General features: G+C 46.7%; 1 pseudogene; it reads right to left on the bottom strand.

Moving 5' to 3' along the window:
- Positions 1-6,994: 6,994 nt before the first annotated feature.
- LOC146867582 (28S ribosomal RNA) lies at positions 6,995-7,847 on the bottom strand (annotated as a pseudogene; the record flags this gene model as incomplete).
- Between the last annotated feature and the right edge of the window lie 641 nt (positions 7,848-8,488).

Genomic DNA, 8,488 nt, shown 5'->3' on the forward strand with positions numbered 1-8,488 from the left:
CGTCCCTTGTGCGCATGAGAAAAATCAAAATGAGGAAGTGACTAGCGATTTGCGAGTCATAGGCACAATCTGCAACTTAGTTCCTCTATCACATCAAATTCACCCAATGTGCCATAATCTTCACTAACGTGTGATAAATTACTGTTAGTGAAGATTATGGCACATTTAATAAAAGCACTGATCGGTTTACATTAAAGGGCATGTCATTGGTGGGAGTCACTAATATTTGGCACAGAAGTTAGATGGAAAGGTACTGATTTAACGGGGGCATAGCTTGGTTCGCAACTAATAGGATATGTTTTTCATTTATTTATTATGCATTAGCTGCACATTTTCAGAGCATATAATTGATGCGTATTTTTTAAACACCATAGATACCCCTGACGAAGGTCCAGGAGGACCGAAATGCATTGGGTGAATTTGATGTGATAGAGGAACTAAGTTGCAGATTGTGCCTATGAATAGGCCCGTATGGGCAATTCTGGAGCAGTAACACGCACAAAATAATGTAACCATGTATCTTTGACGTGACGAATAAGGATTGGATTACTTTTGGAATAAATTGGATGAACATTGAACCACTAGATGAATACATGGATTATTTGAAACACAAATGTAAATGCAGCTGTGCAACTCTTTGACTTGCAAATCGCTAGTCACTTCCTCATTTTGATTTTTCTCATGCGCACAAGGGACGGAGCGCATTCAGAGTACATGCACGCTAAAACTGTTAAATATGGACTAACAATGATTGAATTCAAGGGAAAGGTGTGCTCCAGGTTTACACACATTGCATATTTTCGTAGCCGTTCCAACCCTGTTCAGCACCCCGATGAGATAAGGCAAATACGAACATGTAAATGAAGAGGTCACGTCAAAGTTTCCATAAACTGTCACGGTTGAAATATGGATTAATCATGTGCTAGAAGAGCGTGTGGAAATTTGTATTATTTTTGACTTTTGTTTAAAGTTGGTTGTTTCTTGTAAAAAATCACATAATGTTCGTTTCACACGGGTAAAGGGAAGGTTTAGGGAGGGACACTGGGAGTTAGGTGGGCGAGGCTATAATCACGAGTTACACAAGGTTCACAGGTGGGTAATCAGACGCGTAGTTTAAAGTAGGAGCGCGGGAAGTTTCAAAGGAAACTGGCACTGAAGAAGGAGCGAGGTGTTCATGCTGTTAAAAGACTTGATTTGACAAACACAGGTATGATGAAGAGAGTGGCATCGCCATTGGGATAGAGGATAGAAGAGAGGGGTCAGAGTATTAACATTCAGGCGAGCTTTAAACAGAGGGTGTGATAAGTTACTGTTAGTGAAGATTATGGCACATTTAATAAAAGCACTGATCGGTTTACATTAAAGGGCATGTCATTGGTGGGAGTCACTAATATTTGGCACAGAAGTTAGATGGAAAGGTACTGATTTAACGGGGGCATAGCTTGGTTCGCAACTAATAGGATATGTTTTTCATTTATTTATTATGCATTAGCTACACATTTTCAGAGCATATAATTGATGCGTATTTTTTAAACACCATAGATACCCCTGACGAAGGTCCAGGAGGACCAAAATGCATTGGGTGAATTTGATGTGATAGAGGAACTAAGTTGCAGATTGTGCCTATGAATAGGCCCGTATGGGCAATTCTGGAGCAGTAACACGCACAAAATAATGTAACCATGTATCTTTGACGTGACGAATAAGGATTGGATTACTTTTGGAATAAATTGGATGAACATTGAACCACTAGATGAATACGTGGATTATTTGAAACACAAATGTAAATGCAGCTGTGCAACTCTTTGACTCGCAAATCGCTAGTCACTTCCTCAGGGCGTACATATTGTCACGCCCTAACATGTTAGGAGCACGATACGTACACAATATTTAATTTTACCTCAAAAACTGACATCCTTTCCATGGATTTGGGGTTGTAGATCTTCACCATTAATGGCGGTTCTTGCCTCCCTGCCCAGGGAGAGTTAAAGTTGAGCTGGAGGAGATTACGCTGACGCTAGATGTCTATCATATACAGAACTCACAAAAGGGAGGTGTTTACACTGGGGAGAAGGCAGTAGCTCTGCCATTTCTTGGCAAGTCTTCACTTAGTGCACTCCTCTAAACCAGGCCCTTGTTTTGCTTGGTTTGTCTATTTTCGCAGTTTATTGTCTGCATTGAGCATGCGCACCAGCCGTGGGAGTTTCTTGTTAGTATGTATCATAGGCACCTCTGGTTCAGCTCACTCTTTTCGGGTTAGCATATGGATACACTTTACCACATGGTAGCATATTTGCACAGTGTGGTCCAGTTGCAGCTGCATGTTGGGCTTGATGTCCAGGGGAGGTGTGGCCTTGTGGGGATTTAAGGTTGTTGCCAACTGATCATCCTTCAGTTCTGGCAGTGACCTTTAATTGGAACTTAAAGGCGACTATATACGACCAGAAACAACTCTTCACCATTAAAAATGTTTAAGATTTCGTGGATAGTGAATTTTCTTGGTTTGACACACCCGACAACACAGACTGTTTTACATTAAAGCAATTAAGTATACATTCACTGAGACTGAAGTCAAATGTAGACAAACGTGACAGCAACTGTGCACGCGCTGCTTCACGTGTGCATGCATGGACTCACGTGAACAGCGAGTGCCTAATTAAACGTCTTCGGTAATAGGTACAGAAGCAAACTAACCTGGTGGTGTTACTTGTCGATAAGCGCCCTCCCCCCTTGACGTTTTTGTAGAGCTCTTGAAGGAAAAAGACACGTCGTTCTTTGGTTTCTCAGAATTAATTAGTAGGTTACGCATCTTTTCAATTCCCTCTGATTAAAACATTCATGTATTGAACTTTTGTGAAGTCTATTTTGTGCAGGGGCGTTAATGTAAGAGCACCATTAGTTTCCTCTTTCTCTGCTCCAAATACGAAGAGAAGACGCAGGCGCGCGCACTATCATTACGCCGGTAGCTGAAGATTGCCACAGCTCATTAATTAATTAGATAAAAACAGGAGGGGATCTGCGTCCAAGGCTCCCACACTATTTCCCTCCTACTTATTTCTGGAACTCGGCAGGAAAAAACTGAAACATTCAACATTTATGATTTCCGTCGTCTGAAAATCAGTATAAACGAATCGCATCTGCCATAAAATAAAAGCAAAAACATTAGGAAGAGGAAGGCTCATGGCCATGGAGATTTATTTTATAGAGCAGGCGAGGTTCCAAATGGCGTCAGAGCGCTGTACAGTGTAAAAAACCAGCATGTTGAGGAAAAAAGGTCAACCGAATGAGTCAATGTAACAAGCACTGGCATAGCCAATAGGTCTTGCCTTTGGAACCTTATAAGCGTTTAGGTATGCAGCACATGTATTGTGTTGCTAGGTATTGAATAGCTTTACAATTACTATATATTGTGTTATGCAGTCTGATTTATGGTGAAATGCTTGCCTCTTTCACGTGCTGTATGCATGCTTTTCAATTGAATAGCATGTGTATCTCCCTTTTTGTCCCGATGTGCTACTGTCAGTGTGTGCTTCCCACGGTGCATTCTTCTGTGCTGCTGCTCTTGTGCGCTACTGTACTTGGGACCTACGGCTCTTGGCAGCACACACACGCATTCAACTCACAAAATGTGACAGTGCAGATTAATGTACAGTCAATTCCGGAATTTTTGCGGAGTTGGAGGGTTCAGGATAAAATACACATGCAACCTGCTAGAGGCTGTTTTAATATCTGCTGCGCTGATTTGGCCTTTCATTCTACTGACGGTGATTCAGACCTACGTTTTGTGAGTCACACTAGTCTTCGTGTGAGCTGTGTGGGTGGTGTGTAGTGCTTCAATAGGCTTTCAACTCTGTTGTCTCGATGTAAATGAAAGCCTTGTCACTTACATATTGCACTGAAACCCTGTCATTTAGTGACCAAGTAGAAGCATGCTTGCATGCAGGAGAGGAAGTCTCCAATCTTGCCAGCATTAGCATATTTTTAACCGAGTCTCGGCATCAGAGCAGCATCCTGTGATTCTGGGCAAATCCTCCCAGTGTCTTTGTCACACAATGATCTGATACACGGGTAGACTGTCACCTCCTCCCTCGCTTTAGCTCCTGATAACAACCAATGCATGAGCTTACATTGTTCCAGATAAAAGCTAGGAAGCACCCTTTAACATTAATATAAAAAACAAAAGGCAAAAAATTAAATATGAAAAGTAATCTGGTGCGCGTGTTAAATGCTGCAGTGCCCTCGGTCCAATTTCAAATTATTTAGAAAATCTATTACATTTACCTTAATAAACTGATCTTAACCCCACCGTGAACGATTCTAAAAGCCTCCGATACATCTGGCAGAAAGGGAAGCCAGCGTGAGGTCAATTAGCATTAAACCAAAAAAAACAAGCGAAAGCACGGCACGCATTGTGTGTAACCTGACCCACGAGGAAAGCAGCTGCCCCCCTGCGCGCCGCGTCTCGGCATCGGAGCAACATCCTGTGATTCTGGGCAAATCACTTAATCTCCCAGTGTCTTTGTCACAATGATCTGATACACAGGTGGACTGTAACCTCCTCCCTCGCTTTAGCTCCTGATAACAACCAATGCATGTGCTTACATTGTTTCAGATAAAAGCTAGGAAGGCACCCTTTAACCTTGATTTAACCCCTTTACCGCGGCCGAAAATCCACCGCGGTGCCTTTGAAGAGTGGGCGGGGCCGCGTCAGTCAACGGACGTGCGCAGCACTGCGGAGGTAGTGCTCGCGACGGCCGTTGGCCGACAGAAGCACGCAATGGGTTAAAAAACAAAAACCAAAAAATTAAATATGAAAAGTAATCTGGTGCGCATGTAAAGTGCTGCAGTGTCCTCGGTCCAATTTCAAATTATTTTGAAAATGTATTACATTTACCTTAATAAACTGATCTTAACCCCGCCGTGAATAATTACCAAAGCCTCCGATACATGTGGCAGAAAGAGAAGTTGACGTTGAGGTCACTTAGCATTAAACCAAAAAAAACAAGCAAAAGTGAACGAAGCCAAAAAAAATTGAATATGAAAAGTAATCTGGTGCGCCTGAAAGTGCTGCAGTGTCCTCGGTCCAATTTCAAATTATTTAGAAAATGTATTACATTTACCTTAATAAACTGATCTTAACCCCGCCGTGAACGATTCCCAAAGCCTCTGATACCTCTGGCAGAAAGGGAAGCCAACGTAAGGTCACTTAGCATTAATAAAAAAAAAAACAAGCAAAAGCGAAAGCATGGCGCGCGTTGTGTTTAAACTGACCCACGAGAAATACAGCTGCCACCCTACACGCCGCTGCTCGCTCCCGAGAGCAAAACGCTGTGGGAGTGAACATTAAAAAAAGAGGTGGGACATGCGCCCACCTTTAGCCATTTGTGTGCTTTCATTATTGAATGACACACGCGAAAGCCAATCGTATGTGTGGGAGGAGTCAGACCCACACAGAGTAGTTTAGAGTGCTTACAAGATGCCTCGCAGAGCAGCGCATGCGCGCTGGCTCAGGATCGACCTGAAAAGTAGGAGGAAATAATACAAAAGTGGTATTTAGGTCCTATTTATTACTTTGGAGAAATAACAATGCACCTGTTAAAAATCAATTTATCGGTAGCGGTATTTATCATAATTCATGGGATTCTGCAGTCCTTGTATAAAGGCCCAACTCTAATTAAGTTATAATCGGTAACTTGTGTAGGGGTGGGCAGAGAACTCCGCTCTGCTGGCCAGCCACCCCCACCCCCTGGCCCGGTCCCTGCTTCTGAACCCAGCCAGGTCGGGTGAGCCTGCCCTGGCCCTGATGGACCCCTGGCCCCAGTGCCCGGACCCTCGGATGGCTTGCAGGACCGGGCGGCTCCCGCACCCCAGTGCCCACCAGACAGAGCTCAAGCTCTTGGCCTGATCCAAGCTTCTAAACCCTAGCCAGGGAGATGGAGAGCCTCCCAGGGCCCCGGTGGACCTCTGTCCCCAGTGCCCGAAACCTCAGCTGGCTTGCTGGACGGGGGGCTCCTGCACCCGGGAGCCTGCTGGACGGAGCTCGAGCCCCGGGCCCGGTCCCAGCTTCCGAACCCTAGCCAGGGCAGGGAGAGCCTCCCCGGGCCCCCTTGGATCCCCGTCCCCAGCACCCAGACCCTCGGCTAGCCTGCAGGATGGGGGGCTTTGGCACCCCGTGGCCTGCCGGACGGAGCTCGAGCCCTGGGCCCGTCACAGCTTCCGAACCCAAGCCAGGCTGGGGGGAGCCTCCCTGGGCTCCGATGAACCCCTTGTACCCAGCGCCCGGACACTTGCTGGAACCAAGGAGGGTTGAGCTCAGGTCACTTCCTCTCCCGGCCGGCCTGCCCGGGGAGCCCATTTTCCTTGACTATTAAGCCCCCACGTAGTGGGGGCTTACAGAACCCTCGGGAAGGACAGAAGTTGGAGAACAACCGGCCGGCCGGCAGGCCGGCCATCTGGTCACCCAGCCCACAGGGCCATCTGGTCACCCAGCCCACAGGGCCATCTGGTTGCCCAGCCCGCAGGGCCATCTGGTCACCCAGCCCGCAGGGCCATCTGGTCACGCAGCCAGGTGACCAGATGGCCTGGGAAGCCCCAGCGCCCAGATGGCCTCAGACAGCCGGACCTAGTCACCTTTACAGTCCGACGACGGCGAGGGTGGCCAGGCGCTCTGAGGCCGCTGCTCAGGAGGCTCCTTCCCCAGGGCTGCTCACCTCCCTGCTCAACTTGTTTGGGAGCAGAGGAAAGGGGGGACCCAGCTGGTCCAGGCCATCTGGTCACCCTGCTGACCCGCAAGGAATGTTCACCCCATACCCGCACCCCGGTGGTGTAGGGATGGGAGGGGGAAGTCCCCGTGCCAGATGGCACATGTTGGAGGCGGCCTCCCACAGGCCCGCATCACTCCCTTAGCGTCCCTCCCGCCATCCCAGCAGCAGAGTGACCCACCCCTGGGTGTGGTGGAGGAGGGCATCTGCAGACGCCCACGCACGGAAAGACGAAAGCATGGCTCAGAGGATGACTTTCTATGGATCGCAGCGAGGTAGCTGCTCTACTACTTAGGAAACCCTGACCCAGAATCAGGCCATCTACGAATGATTAGCACCAGGTGCCCCACCAACATGTGGTACACTAAGGGTGATGGCCCCCTTCCGTCTGCGCTCCAGTCCCCAAGCGAGCAGCTCTATGCACCGGCCTCCCGAGAGAGGCAGGCTATCCCAGGCCAACCGAGGCTCCACAGCACTGCGGTATCATTATGGTTTAGGGAGGATTCTAACTTAGAGACGTTCAGTTATAATCCCACAGATGGTAGCTTCACCCCATTGGCTCATCAGCCAAGCACATACACCAAATGTTTGAACCTTTGGCTCCTCTCGTACTGAGCAGGATTACTATTGCAACAACAAATCATCAGTAGGGTAAAACTAACCTGTCTCACGACGGTCTAAGTCCAGCTCATGTTCCCTCTTAGTGGGTGAACAATCCAGCACTTGGTGAATTCTGCTTCACAATGATAGGAAGTGCCGACATCGCAGGATGACAAAAGCGGCGTCGCTATGAACGTTTGGTGGTCACAAGCCAGTCATCCCTGTGGTAACTTTTCTGACACCTCCTGCTTGAAACCCAAAAAGTCAGAAGGATCGTGATTCCCCGCTTCGCCGGGCGCTTGGAGCCAGAAGCAAGAGCCCCATGAGGCTCATTCCCCGCCTCACCGGGTAAGAGAAAAAACAATAAGAGTAGTGGCATTTCACCAGCGGCCAGAGGGCCTCCCACTTATCCTACACCTCTAATGTCTCTTCACAGTGCCAGACTAGAGTCAAGCTCAACAGGGACGTCTTTCCCCGCTGATTCTGCCAAGCCCGTTCCCTTGGCTGTGGTTTCACTAGATAGTAGGTAGGGACAGTGGGAATCTTGTTCATCCATTCATGCGTGTCACTAATTAGATGACGAGGCCTTTGGCTATTTCTTTACCACCTCGCGGTGGCTCATTCTGGGTTATTATGCTGCCCATCAGCGTCAAATCGGTTTTGCTTCCAACAATACAACATTAGTTCGCTCCGGAGTACAGACACACTGAACGCTGTCCTCACTGGAACTGGGATCACGTATAGGCCAGAGATAGTACACCCTGCAGTACTATTCCAACAATTAAAAATTGTCTACGAACAGTCCTGATAAATTAAAGTATGATTAGCAGGACATCAATAATCAATGTGTGGTATGTGGTGATTATGTGTATGTAATTATTTGAGACCTATTCATCATTCAAGAAATTTCAATAATTATGATGTACACATTTGTATCTAAATTGTTATAAGCACACATCTATAAAAATACACATCTATAAATTGTACATCTAACTGAAAAATGCACATCTATAAAATTCACATCTATACTAAATCTTGTGTCAACTATAAACTATTATGTAACTGTATAACCACATTTAAATATTTATGAATCAACAGTTTAAAACAATATGTTTTATAAGGGTGAC

The sequence above is a fragment of the Triturus cristatus genome, chromosome 1_2 (assembly GCF_964204655.1).
Source record: "Triturus cristatus chromosome 1_2, aTriCri1.1, whole genome shotgun sequence".
Lineage (NCBI taxonomy): Eukaryota > Metazoa > Chordata > Amphibia > Caudata > Salamandridae > Triturus > Triturus cristatus.